At 39.4% G+C, this 25,489-nt stretch overlaps 1 long non-coding RNA gene across 1 annotated transcript in view; it reads right to left on the minus strand.

Annotated features, from left to right (window-relative positions):
• Positions 1-12,765: 12,765 nt before the first annotated feature.
• The window catches only part of LOC138067149 (uncharacterized), a 133,199-nt gene continuing 120,475 nt past the window's right edge, over positions 12,766-25,489 (minus strand). The window contains exon 5 of the long non-coding RNA XR_011140857.1: positions 12,766-12,909. This is a non-coding gene — a long non-coding RNA (uncharacterized lncRNA). The remainder of the gene's footprint in view (positions 12,910-25,489) is intronic.

Genomic DNA, 25,489 nt, shown 5'->3' on the forward strand with positions numbered 1-25,489 from the left:
GTGAATGCATTCTTGAGACACCCTACCCCAAGCAGCAAGTTATAAACATGTGCAAGAGGCAGCTTCCTAAATTTGCAGTCCAGTTTAGAAATTGCAAAAATAAAGCAGAAGCAATATGGTGAAGGCAATTATTTTTACAACATTAAAGAAGATCTTAGAAGATCAGTGCACTGTTTACAGAGTTCTGTCCATTAAACAGCAAGGTCTTCAGATGACACCCTGAAGAACTACACTTGGGGATCTTGTTGATTCCTGAGTTTTTGCATTAAATTAGTTGTTAGGTAATTGTAAAGCAGTTATAAGGATTCGGGTCTTTCAGAACTGTTTGAGAAAAGTTAGGGTACACACACTACTTCAAGTACCAGAAGCAAGGTCCCTGTGTTAGCACGGTATCCAGCCCAGGATGCTGCTTCCCAGAACAATAAGATCAAGCAGCTCCTCACACTCAGGCAAGTGCACACTGCTTCCAGGGCACAGGCTTGCTCACTTTGACATCCTCACACGCTCAGCACTACGTTATGCAAACACTTCCATGTATTTTTGTAGGGTTTCAAAATGCAGCAGGTATATGCAAAGAAAGGAGACATAGCATTTACCTAGAGCGTTAAAAGCAAGCCCTTAAAAGGTGAAGATGTGCAGATCTTCAACCATCAAATTCTTCTCCCTTCAGCAGGGATTTGAAAGAAGAGACCAAGGTCATGCGTCAGGACTGCAAAACTGCTTGGCCAGCCCATCTATCAATGGACTCTCCAAGGAAGTTACTTTAACCTCAAGGCCATGTTCACAGCTGTAAAGCATCTGAATGGCCTAGAGGGAAGGATTCCTCTTTCAGCCTCCAAAGCATTTCCCAACACAAAGCCCAGCTGTCTGGGCTTTTCACTGGGAATAGTTCAGAATTATCGTTCTTAAATCCTGCACTCCGTACATTCAATTGAAAACCAAATCTGATTGGAATTCAACTCCAGAGAGGTCAAATAAACCACAAATGTGGTTTGTGTGCTTCCTCTTCTCTCCACGCTCATGCAAAGTCTCTAGATACACATCAGCAAAGAAACACCCAAACAGAAAAGGCTATTCTTTGCACTTAAAATAGGCAGTAGTCACAGCCTTCAGGCAATATTCACATTCCCTAGCAAGAAGCATGTTATCTTATGCACGCATTTGATTGGGGTGGGGGGGGGGGGAGGTAATTCAAGTACTATGAAAGTTGCATGCCCTGGAAGTTACACAGATGCCTGGTGTTTTCAGTGGTCCCTTCCATTGGTTGGGAAAGAAAGCAGAGCAGAGCAGCACAGTCAGAGCAATCTCCCCTGGCTCAGTCCGACAGCTCCTGGAGGCATGGACAGGCTGTGTCAGTTCTCTGCGGAGGCTGACGGCTACATGCAGAGCTCCTGCGCTCCCTTGCCCGCCAGCTCTGCTCCAGCTTCACGTTCTCTTTACCTACAGACTGCAAAGTCATTAATCTGGGTCAAAGATGGAGTATATGCCATGGAGCGGGACACCTAAATTCCAAGCAGCTCTTTACGCATCCAATCGCACGTTAAACCTCTCCCTTAGAACAGTAATTCTGCCTTAAAAAAGTAGTATTAGATGTATGCATATGAAAGTCTAAAGCACTATAACTTTGTATGGAAAGTAGAAAGGAAACCTGAAGAGTAGCTAATTTTGTCTGGATTATCTCCCTCCTGGTTCCTGGGCTACTAGAGTAAAACCTGCTTTACCTTTACAATTCTCTTATTCTTTGACTCCAAGCACTAAATACACAAGTAACATAAAACTATATATTTATAAATATGATATATATGTGTGTATATATATATGAAGACATATGCTCAGTACATTTACTTAGTCAGTCATGAATTTTGTGAACTGTATTCTCCTTGCTACATGAACAGCTATTATTTTTCATCTGTTTTGAGTAAATAATTCAGAAAAAATGCTGTGTTTTTCCAGTGTTTTGGAATGTGTACTTTGGGGCAAGAAAGTATTATGTTGGATTTACTGTACTTTTTGATGCGTCTCAGTTATTTAAGATCAAAGCCAAATTCCCCCGAAAAGAAAAAGAATCACAGTAGCCGAGGGTTATAGTGAACAAATGGTATTTACATTTAGATACTATCAAATGGTGAGAAATCTCACCATCAGTAAACAACAAAAAGATAAACAATATAATATTAACCAAATTCAGTATTTTCTATCAATTAAATCAGCTCTCCTGACTCTTTCATTTCCATACACTGGATGACATTATACTTCTATGAAAGTATTATTGTTGGCCCTAAGTTGCAGCATTTCATTCTTGATGTGCATCTGGTCTCTAGGATATTTTGAAACAACTACATGCAGCACTACATAGTGTGGACTTTGGCATATTCTCCATAACAACATATATTGATTTGAGCCACAATTTTTCATTCTCACAGGAGATATCACTGAGGATAACAGAAGTTGAGAGCATACCATAAATGGCCCTAAGGCTTCAACAAGAATGCAACAGTCAACTTTTTATTTCCACCAGTAAACAAATATGAACATTACAGTAGTTGATGGAAAATACTTATATAAAAACATGGATTAGTTTTATTAATTGTAGATTACAAATGGATTGAATATTCAAAGTGTTAAACGTTCTACAGTATGTAGAATTTCTGTTTTATTGGACTTCTTGGATCCAGTGTCACTTCATTAAAAGGAATCTTTTGTTTCTACACATACAGGGTCAGCTTTTCCAGCACCTCAGGCTACCAAACTGTTTTCGAATATGGCAAAAGCATTGCACTCCCTGGTCATTGGGCAGTCAAAGCAAATAATAGTAACAATAAGAACCTATTTCCTGAGTTTTTCCATCATTTAACTCTTTTCATATACAGACTTGAGACCATTGATTAATTTTTGCTCAAAGCTCCTCCTGAGGCGAGCAGGCACTCCACTTGCAACACAGAATTTGAGTATCATCTTTTGCAGCTAGGACTTGCCATATTCTGCATCCTATTCAAGCCCCTAGGATTTTTGCATGAGGGGCTTCGGCAAGTACTCTGCTAACACTTACCATCAAACTTTCAGGAAAAAAACAAAACCACAACAAACAAAATCCCATCCATACACAGCAGCTAATACACAGTTTTTCTAAAAATCTGGTCCTTTATCTTGGTTAACTTAACTGGAGCCAGGCTCCCTTGAAAATCTGACCCCGAAGTTATCATTTTCCTCTGACGCTTCCTCAGATATTTGGATTACATCTATGTAATCCAAACTGCGTGGAGCAGAAGTAATTCCAGTTCAAAGGACAGTAAAGTTAAGAAGTCAAACAAATCCTAAGTTATGCTGCCTCAAGACTTTATTCTTCCAAATGAGGGGCTAATGACTTGTTCTTTGGGAAGACTGGAAAGAGAAACAAATATGAAGACATGACTAAGGGAAGAAATATCTTCCACTCCAATTACAGCTTCTGTGCCTTTGGCTAGAATCCATCACACAGTTTCCAGGGGCAGCACAATGACTTTTCAAGAGCCTTCTGCTCTAGAGAATCAAAAGGATAGATGCACACTATGAGCTTACTATTTTGCAAGCTCAACAAAAGAGAAACTGGATGGGCAGACTGTCTCAGAAAGTTAACTGAACACTAAAATATTTTTTCCCTAAAGAAAATACTCAGTTTTTGAAATTTTCTGAGATTGGGGACTGCACACAAACTCTTTCTTTCTAGCTTCCCATCAGTACTGTCTCCAGTGCAATCATGGCTTCACACAAGCCTTCAAAACACAGGAAATAAGAATAAAGAAACAAATTCCACCAATCTATAAAGTGCTATCTTCTCTAGGCTCTCATTTGCCAAAGACTACTGGTTTTCAAAACTACTTAGCACACTCGTGTTTGTCTGCAGTTGTTTTCAGTTGATGCAGGTGGAATTACTCCCAGCCATCCCAGGAATATTCACTAAGTTCTCCAGTACAAGAATTTGTGGTGCATCTACTGATGGCTCTACCTTGTCCTAGGACTATGGAGAGTTTGGAATCCAGAAAATGCTCTAAGAATTGCTAGATGAGTGAGCAATGGGTGAATCTTTGGTTGGAACATGAGAAGTTTAGTCAATAAAGCAACGATATATAGGCAAAGGAGAGTGAGTTATGTGGCTTTCAGAGTTGCAGTAACATATGCCACTGGATAAAAACAGGAATATGGGAAGGAACCCTTACACTTATAGCTGTATGCAGGAGCACCACAGCTTCTGTGCCACTATCTACACCAAGGTACTATCAGGGTTTGTCACTGACTCAGGGGACAAAATCCGCAGCCCTCATAAGGCTCCTTTGTGCTGCTGCAGGTTTGCGGTACTACCTCCACACCACTTCAGCATAGCAGCAGTGCAAAAGTAAGGTGGGAGGAAAGGCAGAGTGCAGATTAGTCCAATGATCCCAACTAAAGGCACGGCTCCTCTGATAAAACATCCATGCAACTGCTGTTATTTGCATTAGAAACTATTTTGTTCCACAGAAGTTCCAGGTGTGAAGTCAGAGAGATAGCATATCATCTCATTTATGTGATAAGTATATCAACGGGAATTACCCACAAACTTTTTTGCAGAAATCACGAAGATCGGGGGGGGGGGGGGAAATTGAATCAGATAGTATTTGAAGTTTGCCAAGGTTTTCCTGTTCTTCCACTTACCAGCTTACATAGCTGTGATCAGCACTGTGTAAAAGAAGAGTTACAGCAATATGGAGCTTTCCAGTTCACTAGCAGTAATTAGATCTGTGGGCATGAGTATAAATCTAAAGATCTGAAACCCAAATGACTGCTTCTTGCTGTATTTGTATTTACTATCTCAAGGATCCTCTTCACATCTCTTGTAAAACCAGGTATTATATTCAAATTAAACCCTAGGATAAGTTTCATGCCTGTCATTGAACCACTTCTCATTCACCGAAACAATTTGGCTGGGTTACACATTAGTCCAAAGGATATCATCTACAGATGTCAGAAGTGGCATTAATTTACTCAAGCGGTAAACAGCCAACATGGCCAAGATTACACACCTCTTGAACTAAGTGAACAGGGTTGGTTTTTCCCCTTTAAGTAGACAATGAGAAATATAGGTCACCTTAACAGAACCAGAGAGGCTCACAACTGGAATTTCCTTTTAGATTTCCCGACGTCCTTACAAGAAAATTAATATATTTCTCAGTTACAGTCTGCATTTTGGCATAGTTTAATACAGCAGAAGGACAACCAACTTGTTAAAAATGCTGTAAACAGTCCTGCAAGGGAGGCATATAGCAGGCAATGATCAGAGTCTAGATGCAATTGCAGCTCTTTGCTTTCTATTTTGAAAGGAAACAGTTTCAAATAGAAATAATTAGAAAATGGCTACTGACAGGACAAGCAGCATGAAGACACATAACTAAGATAAATGACAAGATACAGACAATGGCTGGCAAGTTCTGCTATTTGTCTATCTGCATCAAGAAGAGAGAGCTTTTTTTTTTTTTTTTTTTTTAAGCATACAGCACATGCTGCAGCGTAGCCCCCGTGCTGCCATTCACAGCACAGACACATGTGCACTGAGGTGGGGTAGGAGGACGGGCTGACATGCTAGAGGCACACCTATGCAGCAGCGGGACCAGCGGTGCCAGACACAATCGCAAGGAGTCTGATCAACTCATACATTTCCCCCCCCCCCTCCAATGCGCTACTGAATAAGAAGATGGGTAACGACAGCTTCTACGCAAAAGCATCTGTAGAATGAATGAAAGCGAAAAAAAGTAAGCCTCTCCTGAGGTCTTGAAAAAAAAAATAACTGTCTCAAAAATGAGGAATGTTATTATGTTTTACAAGTTAAACTGCCAACGACAAGTGAAAATACTATCAAGAGATATTGGAAGCTCTCATACTTTATGTTTAAAGCAAAAGGCAGAGAAATTGTTCACATTCAGGCTGAGCCACAAGTTTACTTTGTGACTTTGAGTAAAGTCTTGTCCTCCTTATACCTCTAGCAGCCCAGCTGGAAAATACAGTAGTAAATTTAAAAAACACACACACAAAACAGCTTCTCAATGAGATCCAGATGCTCTATTGAACTGCTCTTCTCCTTAATAAACACCTTCCAAGCTGTAGCTAAAAGGGAATACCTGTCTGATGGCCGGATATCATGAGACTGTATAGAACTACTGTTACCTGTTTTCCAGCAATTAGAATTTAACATATCTCTTCGGGGGACTGGAATCCCATAAGGTTATTCTGTCTGCAGTAAAGGTAACAGATTTACAAAAGACCCATACTGATACCACCTTAAGATGAGAGGACCATGTATTCTGTCCAGTAACATCGTGTGTGGTTTACTGTGGCTAGAGAGCGTGCATCCTGGGACTGCTTATTATATGAAATTCAGTCATTTCACTGCTACCACGTCCTTTCCTGGTTTCTAAACTCTGCCCTTTTTGAACCTTGTGTATATATATTTTTTATCCTTACCTGTTAAGATCACATCATTTTACCAAAGAAAGTATGTATTGTATGCACATATACAATGATGATTGAAGCTGAGCCTGAGCACAGAAGAAATTATAGTATAAAAATTGAGTTATTTCAAGGTATTTGCAGTTATTTCAAGGTGTTTGTAGTCAGAACATTAGCTGAATAGATTTATTTCCTATTGAAAGAAATAAGCAGAAAGGCATGGGGGAAAACTATAGGAGCGATCACGTAACAAAACACTGATAAGTTAATGGACAAGGGGAAGAAATCACATTTGCATGGGTGCCTGCAACACTGCTTCTTTATGAACGTAGTGTTACAACAGTAACTTTCTTTTCAGTACAGGTTGTGTTACATACCCTTGCAGCACATGCTGCCAAACGCTACATTTCTGCGGGAAGTCGGCCTTGGCCAGAGCATGGGGCTTGCTTACTGCCTGCTGACTCAGATTCTCCCGCTGGGTTCTCACTGTGCTGACTGAAGTGAAGAAACCAGCCCCAGCATCAGCCTCGCGGCTGCTGCAGAAGCAGTTGCTTCATGTATGTCGAGGACGTGCCCATGAACCCTTTATTGCTGCTGAAGTAGTATTCTACAACTTGTCAAACTGTGTTGCCTTAAATGGGACACCTATAGCAATATCCTAACACCTGCCTTAGTTTTAGGAATCAAAAACAAGAATAAGATCCAATAACAGTTTGATCAGATCCAATAATTGTTTGGTTACTGACATCTCTTCAGGGTTTGATTTTTGCAAACTGATTGTCCTGCTATATGTAGTAAGGAGGAGGTAATACTTTAGAAAAAAAGCTTAAAATATTTAGATTTTTGAAGGGGAAAAGCTAGGGTATTAGAAGGGCTCACAAAAGTTTCCATTAATTTGTGTATAGTTCTTGATGACCAATGTTTGAAGCCTGCCAGAATCCTGGAGAGTTCATAACCAGAAATTTTTAAACAAGCTGTTAGGTCTAGTTATAAAAAAGTGAAGGATGCTGTTCAAATGTAGATATTGAACTCAAGTCATATTCTGAGAAACTTCATTCCCTAAAGTTTATACGCTTCGATTGCAGACTGACAGGTAGCTTAGAGGTAAGAGTAGGTAAATTCTGGATGTTCAAATCTGTATTTTTGATTCATTGTTAACTAGAAACAAAAGTTATACCTTTAAGCAATGTGACTACAAACCTGCTTACCATGCAGACAGGCTCCTCAAAGCCCCTTATTAAAACAAGGCTAGAAGGCCTGGAATGATTCCCTCTCCTTAAGAGGCTTCAAACATTTTGCTAACTTACTCGAAAGTACTGTGCCACAGATGCCTTAGCTTTGGCCTCAGAAGGCACCAGGACCTGCATCCCCTGGGAACAGGGCGCACTGCATCAAGCGACAGGCATCTGAGGGAAATCACGCTATGCTAAACATTGGGGTGGGGGATGCAGCCTTTCCTAATTGCCACCAACAGGTTTGCACAAGGTATTCCTCAGGACTCAGCTTCCACCTCTACCAGTTAGACAACACACACCGGTACTTGCAGTTGCTATCTCTGCACCAAACTGCAATTTGGGACAATTGCTGCTAAGTGCTGCTGGTGCTCTTGAGAGTTATCTTCTTGCCTGCCTCAGTAGGAAGAAGTATTGGTAGAATACTTTTTATCCCTTTTCTTTGTAAGGTTACCATCATGGGCTAGGAGAAAATACTGCTGGCTGAACTGCTTCTTAAAACATTACCAGCCCTTGCTAGGTAAGCAGGTGCTCTTACTTCCTATTGCAGGAAATCTGAATGCCATATGTGACCTAAGCTAAATTCAAACTGAGCATAACTGCTCAAGATAGCTAGTGTTTTTTCTTAATCATCACTTCAATAGATTATCAGGCCCACAGCTGAAATAACAGAACATGATTGCTTGCCAAAGGCCAGAGAACATTAAGACATGCTACAGATGGGACTGCTAAATAGCAAATGACAAAAAAGACCAAGGAAGCCAGAACTGATTCATACTGACAGGGTCTTAAATGAAATTGCAATGACTGTCAGTAAGCTGGGAGCTGTCAGACAACCAAAGGCATGGTGCTGGTCCACTTAATTGGATTTGAGAAGCCATATTCCGATTACCAGTATTCCTCCAGCATCTCGTTACATTGCTCTCATGTCTCTAGCTGCAATGGCACATCACATTGCCATCTAGTGGCTAAGGATATTCAACACTCAGCCTTTAGTCACAAGGGCTCAGTTTTAGCAGTTTTATTTTGAATTTACTCACTATTTTCAGATCAGTCCCTTACTATAACGTTGTATTTGAAAGCAATAAGCACCCACACAAGCAACTTCAACTTTTTCCTTTTGTGAACATGACTGAAAATAACATGACTCCCTCTCCCAAAGTCAAAAACTTGTCAAATACAAAAACAGCAAAGCCAGGAGCTAAATTTCTATTCATTGCAAACATGTTATATGGACCATGTTGCTAAAGCAACTCCTTGATTCTAAAGCAATGTGAAACCACTTGTAAATAAAACAAGCTAAAGGGCATTATCCCTATGAGGAAACCCAGAAAGTTTTAGCACAGTTCCTTAGAGCAGTCAGGAGACTTTGTGAGAAAGACTCCCTGAGAAAGATGGGTGATAACATGTCAAGGTTAAAGTGCTTGTAGACAGGCACTTGCTGCCCACACTGATCCTCCTTTTGCCTTGAACCAGGACACTAAGTTCTTCCCTTCTGGCTACAAGGCATAATATAACTACAAACGGAAATACTGGAAGTTAAAACCGTGAATGTTAATTTGAGAAAAGGCATCCTTGGTGCATGTGTAAGCTTCCAATTTAGGAATGACATCTAGCCAAGCACAACAACCGGACATTAGATCTGTATCTCATTGGCTATCTGATGCTGATGTTTTACCTTAAAGAAAAGAAACTAGAAGTTATTCAAAATAAGTTCCTGGGCGTTTAATTTGAGACTTCCACTTCTGCTCTGCATATGGCTCACTACCTTAAAATGAAGGCGTAAGAAGAGAGTTGTTGGTAAAGGATAAAACCAACCTCATACATTTTCATAACAGCCTATGTTCATTAATCCTGAGTCAAAGAATCCAATATAATCCAATACCATAAGATCATTTCATACCCCTTTGTATCCTTATTTTGCAAGCTTGCCTGCCCCCAACCCATCCCCTCAGAACTGGGCTGTTGAATAGTTGTGGCCAGACAATTACCACTTCAGATGCCAAGAAAAAAAGAATTAAAAATAGCACTTGAAAGGACAGAAAGCCAGCTGTGAATACCGAGTTGTGCAAGTGCCCATCAGGAAGAGTAAGATCATAGGCTTGATCCTACTTCACCCATTCATTTTGGGCAGAATTAGTCTAGAAAAGTTAGTGGGTTTGACCTCATCTTCAAGAGCATAAAGCTAGATCATCTTGACTAGAACTTCTGATGCAAGTAAAACTATTCCTAAGTTACCTCAACAAAATGGAAGTCAGACCGTAGCCCAAGGACGAAAAAGTCTTTTCAATTACCCCATCTAGTCCTCCCACTATGCAGGTTTGTAGCTGCACCCCAGTGACTTTGTTCTCCACGTAGCACCTATTCTTGTGCCTTAAAGCATCCCCTTGTTTTCTTCTAGCCATAGCATAGGAGACAGTCTCAGGCTCACAGTTAATCATGGGACTTTGTTCTGTGAAGGGAACTTTTCTCCCAGCCTTTTCATACGACACTGCTTATCTGTGTTCTCTTCCAGTCACATACAACTGCAGCTGGGCCAAATCAGAGAATCAGTCCAAGGAAAGTCAATAGGTAGTTCTGAAGTTAAAAAAAAAAGAGAGCTGTATATGGTTTAGTGTTCTTAAAACCAGGGGAGTTGTTTTTTGAGGCCAGCAGGACTAATATAAGTCAGTATTTGGGAATGGAGACATTGTATTAGGGACAGAAAGGAGAGTGACGAAGCAGGAACAGAAGAAAGCAGACCAACTCAACAGAAAGAAAATTCATGATTACATTTGATTGCCAAAATATCTCCCACTCCTGACCTTAAGTAAACTATATCCCACGCTGTTCTTCCTACCAAGCATTTACTTTCCTCTGCCTCAAAGCTGGAGTTCAGTGCAGAAAAACCAAACAAGCTGAAAAAAAAGGCTTTCAGGAGCAGATGGGTACAGCCACAGTCACTGCACTAAGCATCCCCAGCAAGCTCTGAGCTGTAGCCCTGACCACATTTCCCTGGGGCTCCTACCAAGGAGCCCTGAGCAGATCACCCAGGGAGGTTGTGAGGCCTCAAGAGGTACTCAGATTGCAACAGGACAAGGCCAGCCACAGCCTGCCCTAACATCAACTTTAGCCCTGCTCTGAGCAGGGGGACTGGCCTGAATGACTTCCTGAAATCTCTTCCAGCATAGATGTTCAGAGATTCTATGAGCACCTTTAAAATTTTACTTTTTTTTTTTTTTTTTTTTAAAAACACACCTTTTCAGAACTAGGCTGTGCACTATTAAAGAGCATGATGTGAGAGAACCTTTAAACAGTCTTAAGCCTCTATTAACCACGTAATAGTGCCCCTTGCTACAGACAACAGTGAAATTAAGTCCTGAACTATGATCAGGACAGAATGATTTAGCACAGATGCCATGGTAATTTTTATATAATAAAAAACAAAGTACAATAGTGCACAACATGAGTTACCATATGAAAAACCTCATTCCCAGATTTCTCCTCTACAAAGTGTTTTACTTGAAGTTTATAACTTGGGCCTTAGGAAAGCAGGAAGAGGTGTTAAGCTTCTTGAAAATCACTGGAGGGAACAGAAAGGAACTCACCTAAGCTCTTACTTCTTTCACCTGTTTGCCCCTAGAGCAGGTCTAACTTCTGAATTAGGCCTTTCTGCTTTCCTTGCTGCTTTCAGTGGTCACATCTCTGCCAAGTAGGGCTGGCCACAGAAGCTGGGAGGTATAACAACCAGCACTGACCTTACACAAGCAAAAAAGATTACAGGCTACAAACCAGGAGTTAGATATTTAGTTCCAGGACCAGGTACACTAACCAGCCTGCTTCCTCTCCAGTCCTGAAGGGAGATCATTTATAGCTCCCAAGCAGCTTTTGGTCCAGCTTTAAGGTTAATCTAAATTACATGCACCTGAAAAGGCCTGTAGCTGATAGGGATCTTTACAGCTAGTACTACTCCACATATTAGCACTCTGCCCACAGCTGAGCCACAGCATGATAAGCCAGGACTGCAAATGGCTTTGTATGGAACTGGCCTTCTTGGATCTAAATTATTAGGCTCTCCCCTCTTCACAGGGAGAATTCTGAACTAGCCATTTAAGCTAGCTGATTTTTGCTGAGCATGAAGCACAGCAGCATTAATTCAGCGAATCAATCACAGCCTTGCTCACTTGCTCTAGCAGACTTAATCCATTATTCTGTATTCCAGTAGAAACCCTCTGAGTCACATCAGTGACTGAGATAGCCATTGTGAAATCTTGATAACAGTGCCCTGGCAAGTGCACAAGCAATGATAATGAAAAAATGAAGGCTACTGTATTTCAACAGGAACTTTGTCTGCTTGGCTGGCAAACAGTTTCTTTACAATGCTACTTCCTCATAGTCCAGCAAGTGTTTTGTGCCACTAATTGTAAAAGTTGCAAACAACATTCCAATATGAGCCTATTGCAATATTCTCTATCAAAAAAGAACATCACTTCACACATGCAAGTACACTGTTCAAACAAACTGGAATTAGTGATGCCCTTTCTCCATTTGCTGCACAGTGTCAGAGAATCTGTAGAGCAGTGGAGATGCTGCAACACCACAGGGAACAAAAAAACTGTTTTACTGTGTGTGGCACTTAGGATCAAACTTTATGATAAGGCATAAAACCAACTACACTTCATCAGGATTATGTTAAGAAGCAATCCCTCCAAATCCAGTCCAAAGCCATAGCACTGTCTTCCAGGGAATTTCTTCCTAAAGCTTATGGCTGCCTTGATGCCAGCAGTGACATTGTGATGACATGTTAACTACAGTTACTCTAGACTGCTGGCTGGCTGGCTGGTTTGCTCTCCAACCTGTTGAGTTCTCGTTTACCCTCACTGCCAACTTCCCTGTGTAGGCCAGAAAATTTTGGTTTAGTGCTCACCGCAAGTTTGTTGGGCACTTGTACTCCAGTAACAAAATTATAAGAATAATAGAGCATCACATGTTTGAGTCTTCATCTGCTGGCACAGTTTCTAAGGGCTCTGACAGATAGGCACTGATAGATTTAGCCCATAATGATTTAAGGCATCACTACTCTCAACTGTCTACTCACCTCTCTGGCAGAGATGATTGTCCTGTAGCAAACACTTGCCAACCCTGCAGCTACTGTAGTTTTTTCAGTTCGGCAAACTTCACTGCAACCGTTCACTTCTGTAATGCCAGCAATATAGCTTCTCCAGTAGGATGGGGTAGGCACCTGAGAACGGGAACATAATAAATCATATGCCTTACTCTGACAGAACTCATCTGCCACAGCCCCAAATGCCAATATTTCAATGACAGAGATTTCAGATATTCACCCAAAACAAAATTTCCTTCTGACATGAAACCACATAATATAAAAGAACTTATTCTCTCTATTTTCTATTTGATCAGTAGATGTAGCTAACTTTTTTTTCCCATGTGGTATTTCCTACGATAGGTCTAAGGTGAAAAATGAGCTCATGTAGACTTCCACTTCAAGCATCCTGATGCTCTTCCTATAGTTCAAGTCAAACTGACCCTAACGCAGTTAGTAACTATTTTCAGTGTTACTCCTTTCTCTATATCCTGCCCAAATGTAATGACATCACAGCAACAGTTCCAGGCACTCCAGAGATGATGGGAAAGTATAAACAATGGTCCATCTGCAGTTCATTTGCTATCACTATAAAAAAATCAAAACAAGCCTTTGACTGATGGTTGGTTTCCACAGTTCAGTGGCAACAGCTTTGCAAATGAACTATTTCAGGCAAGAGCCGGTGGCAGTTATTTGATAAAATGCAGCAGTTCTGATAACATGTGGATTTTTTAACATAGACTTTGCAAGTGGTAATATTCAAGGACAGACTTGCTTGGTCAAATTTGACCCAGGTGCTGAATGTATGAAAGCTGAGTGGTAGAGATTACTGCAGGAAATATATACATCAAGATATTGAAGCAGAGTATGTGAAGCTGCATGAGTATGTGCAGCTACATAACTGTGCACAGAGGATAAGTTCTGCTTGGAGGCATAGTAAGTGAAGTCTGGGTATACTCTAGGGATACTTTTTTCCTTTTTAGGTATAGAGGTATTTTATCTTTGAGTTTTTCAAATACACTCACGCAGGCTTTTAAAAAATACTATTATTTTACTTTTACCTGATGAGTCAGTTATGGGACAAAAGCAGCAGTTTTGCCATTTTCTATTATCATCAAAATATATTCTGTTTCAGTGTTACCCAGCTACCCTGAACTGAAAGACTCTAACAATAATCTGCACAGCTGGTCCCTTCAATATTACATTCACATGCTTTTCATAGTGCTGCAATGTAATCAGTCCCTGGTATTTTTAATTATTATCTTTCCAAATGTGTAAAATTGAGTTCTGATTCTCCTGAGGAAAGACATTTTATGGTTCATCAGAGGTGATGTACTAAAGTGCAAAGAACACAGTTCATGTGACAAACAGTAAGAAAACCTTAAGCAATCTAGGACTATATTCTCACCTTGTGAAATCAATTAAGACTCCTGCAATATCACTATTTCACTCATTTATATCTGCTGAAGAGATGGCATCTGAGGGAAGCAGGACCACCCAGAGAGAGGAGGTAGGAAGGACAGTTTGTCTCATTGCCCACTACTTTGAGTAATTAGAGAGGTCTTCCCCCTCACTTCAGTACGAGATATCTTAATAGACAGGGAATTTAGTCTCAGTTTGTACTGCAAATTCCTTAGAAGCTCTGAACGCCCCTGTCTGATGTTTAGATTGTTGCCAAAATTTTGTCCCAATATCCAAACTTGTTGAATACCTGTAATCAAAGCCAGATGTTCTTTGTACTTATAAGCACTTGAGACACACTTGGCTGGATTGATCACTGAGGCCAAATTTCAGTACTTGACCAAAGTTCTCACCTCATCGGTCTAATGTAAACACCACCTCAGGCTCACTGTGGGCCTCTGCAGTTTTGAAGCTTCAGATTGCAACTAGCCTCTGCAAGGGCAAAAGGTATTTCCTCTCCCGACTTCACTTCATCCCTCATTTGCAGCTGGCCTTACCCCTGCCAATACCATTTGGTGAAATTCTAAGCTGTGCTAAAAGATTTTATCTCACCTTCCTGTCCTTCGACAGTCTCAGTTTCAGGCATGTTAGGCCTGAGAAATAGTTTTGGAGGAAACTGGATTGTGAGAACATGACCCAAATGTTCCTCGGTTAGATGAAAAACGCATCGAATTCATTCAGATGCATTATCTAGTGAGCTCCTCTTCAGTCTTCCCTCAGTTTCCAGAGATGGATAAATAATTCTATCAAACATAAACATAATCGATTTTGAAATCTGCTGAATAAAAGAGTCAATCTCTTTCCTGCTCACCCCGCCTAGGTATCATTTTCTTAAGTGGAAATACTTCATGATTAAAACGCTGAATATTATGCGAACTACATTCCATCTCCAGTTCATGCACAAGTTTCCTATGAGGACTGCTCCTCACTCTCAGGGTCTCACATTTCAAAGGCCCTGAATATTCATGGACTCTAGTCTACTCAGCAAGAACCAAACTCTTCCAATAACTCTGAAAATCAGGCTGTGAACTTGCTGTACTCAAATTTCTCATCTGCAAAAGGCTTTTTCTTTACGTTACAGAGGTGTAAGAATCATGAATCCAAACACTTGTCAGGTAATCAGATATTGTGAACAACGGGTATGTAGGAGCTACTCGCACAAATTTACCAAGTGTGTTGTGGGGGTTATTGCCCCTTCTAGCACCAGTGAAAGTCCATGTCATGTGGTGTGGCTGCAATTGCATGTTTGCATTTCACTTCCTTTGACTGGAGCTGTTTCTACTCCAAAATACTATAGCAAGGTAGTTAGCTTGTTCACGCGTAAAATCTGGTGCTTTTTGGCCATCTATTTGTCAGGCATCTTTCAGAACTCCCGATTGAAAGCTTGACATTCTCTACGAATTTATTGAGTGAAATATTTATCGTACACCTATGAACTTCTCTGTATTTTGGTCTTTTCTTGGTCATAGTCGTTCATTCCTTCTTTTTACAAGGAGCAACTGGAATGGCATCTCTTAGTCTTTCTAAACAATTCCTTCATTCATACTGGCAACCCAGGATATAATCTCTTACTTCCAGCTGGGAACTGCTTGCAGCCATCCCCCTGTTATACACACCGGAAATTCAGCAGTATGAATGAAAGCAGTGACACACATAAAGCTGTATGCCATGGTTTCTGGGGCATCAAATTTTGAGAAGATCTGCTAACATGCAAAATCAGCATGCAACTCCAGCTACCTCTCTTTTCCTCATAATTATTTACGGGGAACCATTGGGAGCCAGTATGTCATAATACGCAAACCACAAACAAGGAGAAGGCTGAGCCAGGACTAATGCAAACAGAGAGAGAAACAGATAAGCACATCTGGTTATGAATAAACAGCCAGTTTTTGCTTCCTCTCCTGGAAACTTTCTTGGATTGTGTTTCACCTCAGTTTATTCTTTTAGAGACGACACGGCCTGCATCTGTAGTTGCAGAGTGTTTTAAAGCATCATCAGATTCAAGCATCATAACAGACTTAAAGTGTCTAAGAGCAAAAGTAGAACTAATTTTTGAAGCCAACAACCCACCACTGTATGGATTAGTAGTAGCTAAGGAAAACAATAAAGTACACATAATCAGCTTTAAATATACACAAGCAATACTAACAGGGGTGAGAAGTTAGTCACTAGGTGAGCTGAGATGGAGCCACACCAGCAACGGCCAGGTGATTCTGAACACAAGTGGCTTCAGCAGCCTGCAGCACGGGCAGCTGCCTGACCAGCAAACTTGCCAAGAGCCTGGACTGGGTTTCCCACGGAGGATGAGAAAAACCTCAGAATGAAATGCGGAAAGCCCAGATCATGAAACAAAAATGCCGCTAGGCACCAACCAGCTGAATGATAAAAGGAATCCAACCAACATAAAAATTCACGATGGGAACTGTCCCACAAATTGCTAGGTCAATGGAGTACTCTCACTGACTCGGGTGGACCTTGGATCAAATTTACAAATTGCAATATAGTAGCACCAGATACAAACCTGGTGATTTATTTAATCTCCAGCTCGCAAATTTATAGAACTGCTTTCACGAGGCCTGCATGGAATCCCTCACGCTTGTTACCATTTGTCAGTGCGCTTTTAATGTTTGAAGCACGCCGGAATCACAATGAAAAAGTATCTTGGGAAATATTCATAATAAATCAAATCAAACTGGAAATGCTGTTTGCCAGTTGAACAGAATGGCTAAATTAATATTAGAAACCTTCACTATAATTTTTGCTGTCTCCATACCACAGTGACTTTTTGTCTATTTTCTTTAAAGTACAACAAAATGTTTATTTTATTCTTCTCCAAAGTTTTTCAGAATGTAGTCATTCAACCTTTTTGAACAAAATTGCAATAAAATATCACAGAAACATTCACTGTGGAGTCCAAAGGATGGTAAACAGAAATAGATTTAGGATTTAATAGCAATATTTGTGAGAGATGAACAGATATATTCAGTTATTTCTACCTGCATCCTCTAATCCTAAATCTATATTCCACATAGAGTTCTCAAAGAGATTTACTCCAAAAAGGAATGAACTTTCTCTAAATTCAGTCACTTACATTTAAGCTTGTAGACAAAACGGTTACAGAAAAGAAAAACGAAAACTTGTTACCTATTTTTTTAAGGAAAAAATCTTTTTGCTGTTGTGATAGTCTATAGAAAAATTAAGTCCAGTATGGCAGGCCATCACAAGGGCTATTTAGTGGCTTCATGCCACCGGAAAGATAAGATCTGTTTATTACTTACTTTCAGTGGCACATATATGGTCTTTATTTATTGACTTTTGTTATTTACAATCATTTAGCAGTTACTCTTGGAACTTAACATTGTAATTTTTCATGACATGTTTACAATGAACATTGTGTTATTCATAATTGTACCATACACAGCTCCTTACTTATATGGTATCTCATCTCATTTCTAACTGAAAGGACTGAGAAAGGATTTCCACAGTTTATTCACAAATCTTTCAGCAGCAGCTGTAAGGCTGCTCAATTAATCCATTATGTAAATAAAAAGAGCATTGCAAACAAAAGATGAAAGTATTGCCTTTGCAGATATCCTCCCCGAATATCCATTCAAATTACAATTCAGAGTTCTTTTGCTTTAGCACACGGGCTTGCAAATAAAAAACTTGTTAGCCAAAACTTCACAAAAGAGAGCCATTCTACAATCTGATCTGCGTTCACAGACTCTTACATGCACATTACCCTCCCAAATTTGAAGCAAATCCACGCAAGGTTAGAAGTATTTCTCCCTAGTAGGACATATCTGCAGAAAAGGACCCAAGACAGAAGTCAACCATATTGGGAGGTTTTACATGTAAGAAAATTTATCTTTGAGCTATACTTACCCATCTCAAGCAACGGGACGATCACAAATCTATCTGCCTTACTGCAGGAGTAAATCAAAGACTATTTATACCCAGAGCTTTTGATATTTACTGCTTAGCAACACAGGATAAGACTACAGAAAAACAGAAGGAGAGCATAGTTCATAGCTATCTTCCAGTCGGTGTCTTTTCCCTGTCCTGGAAAGTTTACAACCAATATACTGCTTATTACCTTATGATACTGGGTTTGAGATCTCATTCTGAAATCAGTGGTTTGAAGTTTGGTCTGAAGACTGCCAAATCTGGTACTCAAGTTTAAGTGGTGCAAAAATGACGAAAGGGTAAGGTAAGCATAGATTATTGTAAATAGTGTCAGGAATAGTGAAAAAGGGGAGTAATGAAAGACACGTATTCTACTATGATGTAGAGCTTCCCCTCAGATCTGAACAAACACAATCAAGCCCTCCTGTTAAGAACTCTTCTTGCAAAGCAGAAAGAAGCAAAGTTGTGAGCTTTCATTAACGTGCTGAAAATGTTTTGAGACGGTACTTTTCAGGAACTTATAACTATGAAGCAAAGCTACATTTCTCTACTCCTACTTTCTCATTATGGTAATGTTTTAATAGTAAAATGCATCAGATGAGATATTTTTCTAAAGAAATACATTTATTCCATTAAGGGGGAAAGAGACAAATGTCCCGAAAAGGATTTAGCACAGGCATTCAACCTCTGCCATTGGAAAGGGTAAGTAGCACACTAATCAGATCTTGAATGTCAACTCATTTTCTTTGTTATATTTCATCGCAGTTAGACTTGGGTGAACTTCAGAAAGTTGAAGTGTGAGCATACGCACATCCTTCTGTTCATGGAGAGTGTAATAACTCTGCACGAACTGACCTACTATGACAGAGAATAAACAGAAAACTGTGTAAACAGATTTCATTGCACTTGGTCGCCCTCAGGCAAAACTTTCTTGAACCACACAGCGCAGCACTGGGTACAGACAGGATTTAACAAAGGTGAATGTGAAGACCCAAACGAGGATCTAATTCCATTTTAATCTATATTATATAAACCCAGGATGGAATTGTTTCATTTCCAATCTGTGTAAAGAAAGCGCAGGATTTGACCCCTGCCTCTGAGTGTAAACATAAGAATTTTGTTCAGATTTCTGCAGTTCAAAGAATGTGCTAAACTTTCTCTTTATTATTTTTAAATGCTCTTCTTAATTAATTTCAGAACGAGCTGTAGCTAAAGGTCATGATTTAAGTGCTGGAGACTACGGAGGTGCAGCTCCAGCAAAACGTGTGTTTTTGTGTTGCTAGGGTAACCCTTAATGTGCTATGGCTCCAGTCACATTGTGGAAAACAAGAAAAGAAGCAGAAGCAGGTATTGTTTAATGGAAAACATAAAAAGATTAAATCAAGGTCCAGAAAATCGTTAAGCATAACAAAAGAGGGAGAGCCAGAACATTTTAAAGTGCATTTTAAAGGACTGGCATAATATTTATTTATGATATTTATTTATTAAAAGTATATTTAATTATTTCACAGGAAAAGTTTAGACAACAACTTTTGCAACAGATTGCTTAATGGCATGGATTAATGAGGGTTTGAAGGGATCTCAGAAGCCTGAGGCTGCCTCCGTGAAGTCACTGGAGGGGTGTGGACTGTAGACCTCCCACAATATTTTCTTAAAAATGCAGAAATCAGGTGACACGCGCTGGGGCTTCAGAACTTTCTGTAAAGCGGATCTCAACGCATCTGTCAGTCTTACAGGCTCAGTTGTCCACATGAGTTGTTCACGTATTTTACAGTAACCTCTTCCTTTCCCACGGTAACGTGAAAATTCTTGTGAACTGGTGCCCAAACGAAGGCTTTTCTGTCTGCTGCCGATGGAAATCGCTGCCCTACATCAGCACTAAAGGTCATAGGAGCAGCGTCTCGGTTGACCTATGCCACTTTGGATCCACCGAGCAGATAATCTGTGAAAGCTGATCACTAGAAATTAATATCAAATAAACTGCTTTTTGAACAGCTTGAGTAGAGCTGTGTAAATAATTGATCACAACTGATCACACTTAAGAGTCAGTGACACTGCAGTGAAAGTGGGTGTCATTACATTTGATCTCAAGCATAATTTCAAATTCAAAATTACACTCTTTATATTTTGAAATAAAACACTTTGAGTAGTCTGTAAGACAAACCTACTTTCTTAGGCCAAAACTACTTGAAAATTCAACTTGAGTTTATTTAATAATTTCACTGCCCTGTACTGTATTTTTTTGGTGCATACGACAATTTTTTGAAAATATTTCCATATCTCTACTTCTGATCACTCTAGGGCCCTAGACAGACATCTATAAACAAAAATTTTCTGCAATGGAGACTATAAATATTCAGAGTTTCCTCATCATTGTTCCTTCTTATAACTGTCCTAGACTGTTGTAACTGAATATTGCAATTGGTTGCATTTACCCCATACTTTGGCTAGGCCAAAGTAAAATATAGTTGTACTGGTCACAAAAGAAGGAGAAAAAAGATCCTCTTCCAATAGTTGTAGAAAGCTTATTTTGTTTGTACCTTTTGCAGTGCCTCGCCCAAGGGCCTCTAGCACAAACATCATAGCCAATGCGTGAAAAGTTGTTGCTTTCTGTTCACTATGTGGCAGCTCCATTAGGCAGTAAATGAGATTTTTCTTCTTTCTCTTGGACAAAAACAGAAAATTTTCCACCAAATGAAGGTAAAGGAAAAACTAATCTGATATTATTAGCTTGCTGCAGAATGTTTCATGATAGAATTACTTTCTGGCAAGTTGTCAATAAATATTTGCATACTTGGGAATTTGCCCCCAAAATCATGAGTATTTCTGGGAAATAAGCTTCATGAGTAGGTAAGAAATACTAAATTCATGCATATTTCTTTTGTTGTTATAAAAAGAAAATGCAAAGAAAGCTGAGGCAGCAGGAAAACTATTTGTAGATAGGATAATGCTCAAAAATTCCCAAGTGGGAGTTGCAAACCCATTACAGAAAGTACTGTAAAGCCTGAAAATGTGTGAAGTACCTATAAGTGTGTTTGAGGATTTGGATTTGTTTCTGTATGCTGTATATTTACAGTAGGTTTAATTATTTAGGGATACTTCTACACTGAAGCACTAGCAAACCGATGAAAAGTATTACATCCTCTGTAAGCCCATGACCATCTGTACTGGAATTGTCCATAGAACCCATTTTCCTTACAAACCAGCAGCCATAAAATACAAAAATACAAATTAACTTATTCCAAATTCTAGAGCAGTAATTCTATGTGCAGAGTTCAGCTCTAATAAAAACTAATGTATTCAGAACTTTGGCTGCTTCTTCTGACAGTTTGGATTATCATAGCTGTTGATGGTAACACATTCAAAGGCTTGAATTGGAATACTGGGAATATAGACTAATAAAAATGGTAAATGACATCGCAAAGTATTTGTCTTAAGGGCAATAATATTAATTATTTCACCCTCTTCTTCTCTGCATAAGATACACAGGAAGAATATTGCGTTATAAACAAACTTCCATAGGGATAAACTATATCATAGATAATCGCTTCTCAGAGTAGTAGGCATGCATTCATACACATAAAGTAATTTATAGTATCTTATAATATGTAAGACTATGATTATTTTAATGTCTAACCCTGCATTCAGGTACGTGGCCTAGGGCATCAAACTCTTCATCCTATCAAGTTTGAGGCATACTAGATACTTTCAATAAATACATTTTTTAATATTCTCATATAAAAGGGGAGAGATCAACACTGTTTATTTCTCATTACTTATGACTTGTTTCAGCTAGGAATCAGCTTAAATCATAGGTTTATCGCTCTTTTTTTTCAGACAATCTATTTAGTTTAACTTTATTGTGGATGTTTCAATAGCATTAGTAAGAGAATATTTAAAGTTAAGTAAGGCGTATTTGAGTTGAGCTCACTATAAAGCACAGAGCATAATCCATAACAGTTGTGATTCAGGACTGTATTGTTCCAATGTTACATTTCTTTAACTGCATTAACTTAATAGGACTACACCAGCACGTGGCCAAATAGCGCGCTGGTGGCTAAGGCCTGAAACAGGCTGACTTGTCATGAGCCCGTTCCCCAGCTGCTATGCAGCAGTACAGCTCTGGTGAAACCAATGCTGTTAAACTCACATTAGCCAAAGATCTGTTCCACTGTATCATACTCTGATGTGCTTACACCCATATATATACCTCTACTAATTGCATTGATTATTTGACCTTTTTCTTCTTTGCATCAGATACACAGGAAGAATATTATGTCATAAACCAACTTCTATAGGGATAAACTATACCACAGATAATCGCTTCTGAGAGTAGTATGCATGCATTCATACACATGAATTAGTATTAACCTGCATGACGAACGGAATAAGAGCGTAGCTTAAGAACAACCATGGAGCATCCCACCGCAGCTCAGCTGGCCCATTAGCACATCCCCAACTGTATCCAGTCGCTCCATTCCTAAGTAAAGTTACTTAGGAAAGGAGCGTAAGAAACTGCAGATGAGCAGATGAGCATGAGCATGCTCTTGTAGGGCTCCAGCTTTATTAGGAGCAATTAGTGAGCTAGAGACCTCATGGGGTACAGTTTGCATCGAGCTCATCATGCTTGGCAGCCACCAATACTCCTTCCCTCTTTAAATTTTTACTGCTTTTTGAGCTCATTATTACTTTTGACATCCAGTGACGATGACTCCCACAGTTGTGTGGAACGTTGCTTCTTTGTATTTAATTTTTAGTCAGCTGCCTGGTGCTTTCATTGAATCCTTGACAGTTCACATAAACAGTAAATAATCCGTCCCCCAAGTTCTTAGTAAGCTATTTGCCTTTCTAACTGCCCCTGTACACTGACACATCTTTAGAGCACTATGTGAGTTACCCTCAGACTACTTTTTCTGGCTCCAACTGAATATATTTCACTAAGGTCACACAGCCCTGATCTGTCAGTGCTTTACACCTTATATAATTGATGCTAGATACAGGACAAATAAAGTGCAGAGTGGTTGTAAAGCAAGCCCAATTCAAAAGCATTTTATAGCCAAATACATGACATAATACATGTTTAGTCAGAGAGTAATAGACCACCAGTTGATAGAAATCTTCCTGTCGCTAGCAGCTTCAATGGAGCCATGCTAATTTATACCAGATGCACATCTGGCCCAGCCTGCATAAAGAAGCTGTTGAGGTGGAAATTTAATACTTCAGCTAGTACAAACCTACACAATTCTGCAATAAAATTAAATTTAGGTAAAAGATTAGTAACTACTTTGATTACCTATTAAAGAAGGCTTATTTTTAGAGCAAAGAGAAAATTGCAAATAATTGGAATCTGAACTTTTGCTGTTTATGAAGTGTTATCTTCGCGACACATACCCTAAATGTATTTATTATTGAAGTGTTTGAGTGACATGGCTAAAAAGGGTGAGACAAGTGACCTGGCACCTTAGGTTTCTTGCCTGTTTTTCTGCAAAAGCTAGACATAACCACAGCCACAGCCAGTCAGCCATATATGTGAACTATTTACATGGAAATGAATTTTGATACATTACAGTTCCCTTGAAAAGCCATAAACCCTGAACATCAGGAAACATGAAAATAGAAATGTTCACTCACTGACCACAACTAGGCTTTTAATGATTCTGGGATTAGTGAAGGCACTTTTGGGACCAAGGCTGAACTAACCAAGTTCTTAAAGAAAAACAGCTTATGCATCAGTCTCTTATCCCTTCTAACACCTCCAGTTCTTCGCCTGCTTTTTTCCTCCCCCTTTTGCTTTCTTCTTTCTTTATGTCTGGATATGAGTAGGGAAGACTGGTTTCTGGGGCTAAAATTCTAAGACTTTTTTATTATTGTCTGCAGAAAGTGGGATTGGTCTTGAGGCCGGATGAATGATGACCCCTTAGCGACTGAAAAGTATGTAGGAGACCAGTAGAGTTTGCTACCTGTTATCCTGGCTTTCCTAAGTAAATCTTATCTTCTCTACCCTTAATGTAGTTTTCTATCTTCTCTGCTGCTGGGTCTAATTGATCACTTGTTTTAAGCTCTGCAAAAGATTTGAAAAAAAAAGATAGTAACATAACAGTAAGCTGCTGTGTGGTTTTTATTAACTTTCACCTGACATTCCAGAGATTTAATTAAATTTCTCCGATTTTGGCAGTTGCCAGGAAGTCTGACAGAAGAGAGAGGGATCAGCTTAGTTTCCACAGTCCTTCCTGGGCGCTGACCTGAGGCATAGCAATGTATTATAGCCCTGGAGGAGGATGTGCTTCAAAGTCCTTCAAAGAGCCATAGCATATAACAAAGGATTTACTGCATACTCATCCCCACAATATAGAATGTTTATCATATCCTCTTCCAGACTTATTTTCTTTGGACAAGACTGACATTTTCTCAATGCAATGCCTGTTGGATAATTGGAACATTCGGATAATAGCTCTAAGCAGCATTACAGCTTTTACATTTCTCTATAATACGATAACTGAATATCATTTTTCCACAACCACATTAAGTGTGTTCTGAAGAAAAATATGTTGTGGAAGGATAATACTGGGAAAAACAAAAGGCATTCATCATCAAGAGGAAAGTAATCACTCTTTAGATATTTGTCAATCCATCCTAGTCCCTATATGTACCATGTTATTGCTTGACCAAAGAGAAACTCTTGAAGAATTAGCAAGAGATTTCCCAAAGTTTAGTAACCAGGTAATCAAACACTTTAAGAGTACTAGCAAAACTGACTGCTGCAGATAAGTGCAGATACTATATAACAAAATATCTATGCTTTTTAAAAGACACTTATATCTGGAATTTTTATACAGATGTTGAAACACTGAAATACGATCAGTTTGATGCCCAGTTTAAGAATGGGTTTGAATCAAAGATGCTGAAGTACACATGAGGACTTTATCATGTAGTAATACCCATTTCTGATTCTATTTGAAACATCAGTTATTTCTATTTTTTTTTTTATATATATTCTAGGCTGTCAATAGTAATTAGACCTAGATTAGGTGAGGGAACTTCTAAGCGTACATTCCTGTCAGGTTGTCCTTCATAACCAGCTATCAGGGTCCTTCAGCAACCTAAATGATCGTTTAAAAAAAAAAAATCTATCGTCAATGATGGAGAAAAGCACTCTATACCCATATTATATTAAGACATATAATTGTCCCTGAGTTTGATCACAGGTACTATTTAAAGGAAAGATGAGAAATGGTATGAAGGCAATACAGAGATCCAGAACAATTTCTGAAAGTTCCCTGAAGAATGATTTCCCTTAGGCTGACTGGAACAGTTATTCTTTTGGGGCTATCTCTGGTTGTTTCATTTTATA

This window comes from Struthio camelus, chromosome 4 (genome assembly GCF_040807025.1).
Source record: "Struthio camelus isolate bStrCam1 chromosome 4, bStrCam1.hap1, whole genome shotgun sequence".
Lineage (NCBI taxonomy): Eukaryota > Metazoa > Chordata > Aves > Struthioniformes > Struthionidae > Struthio > Struthio camelus.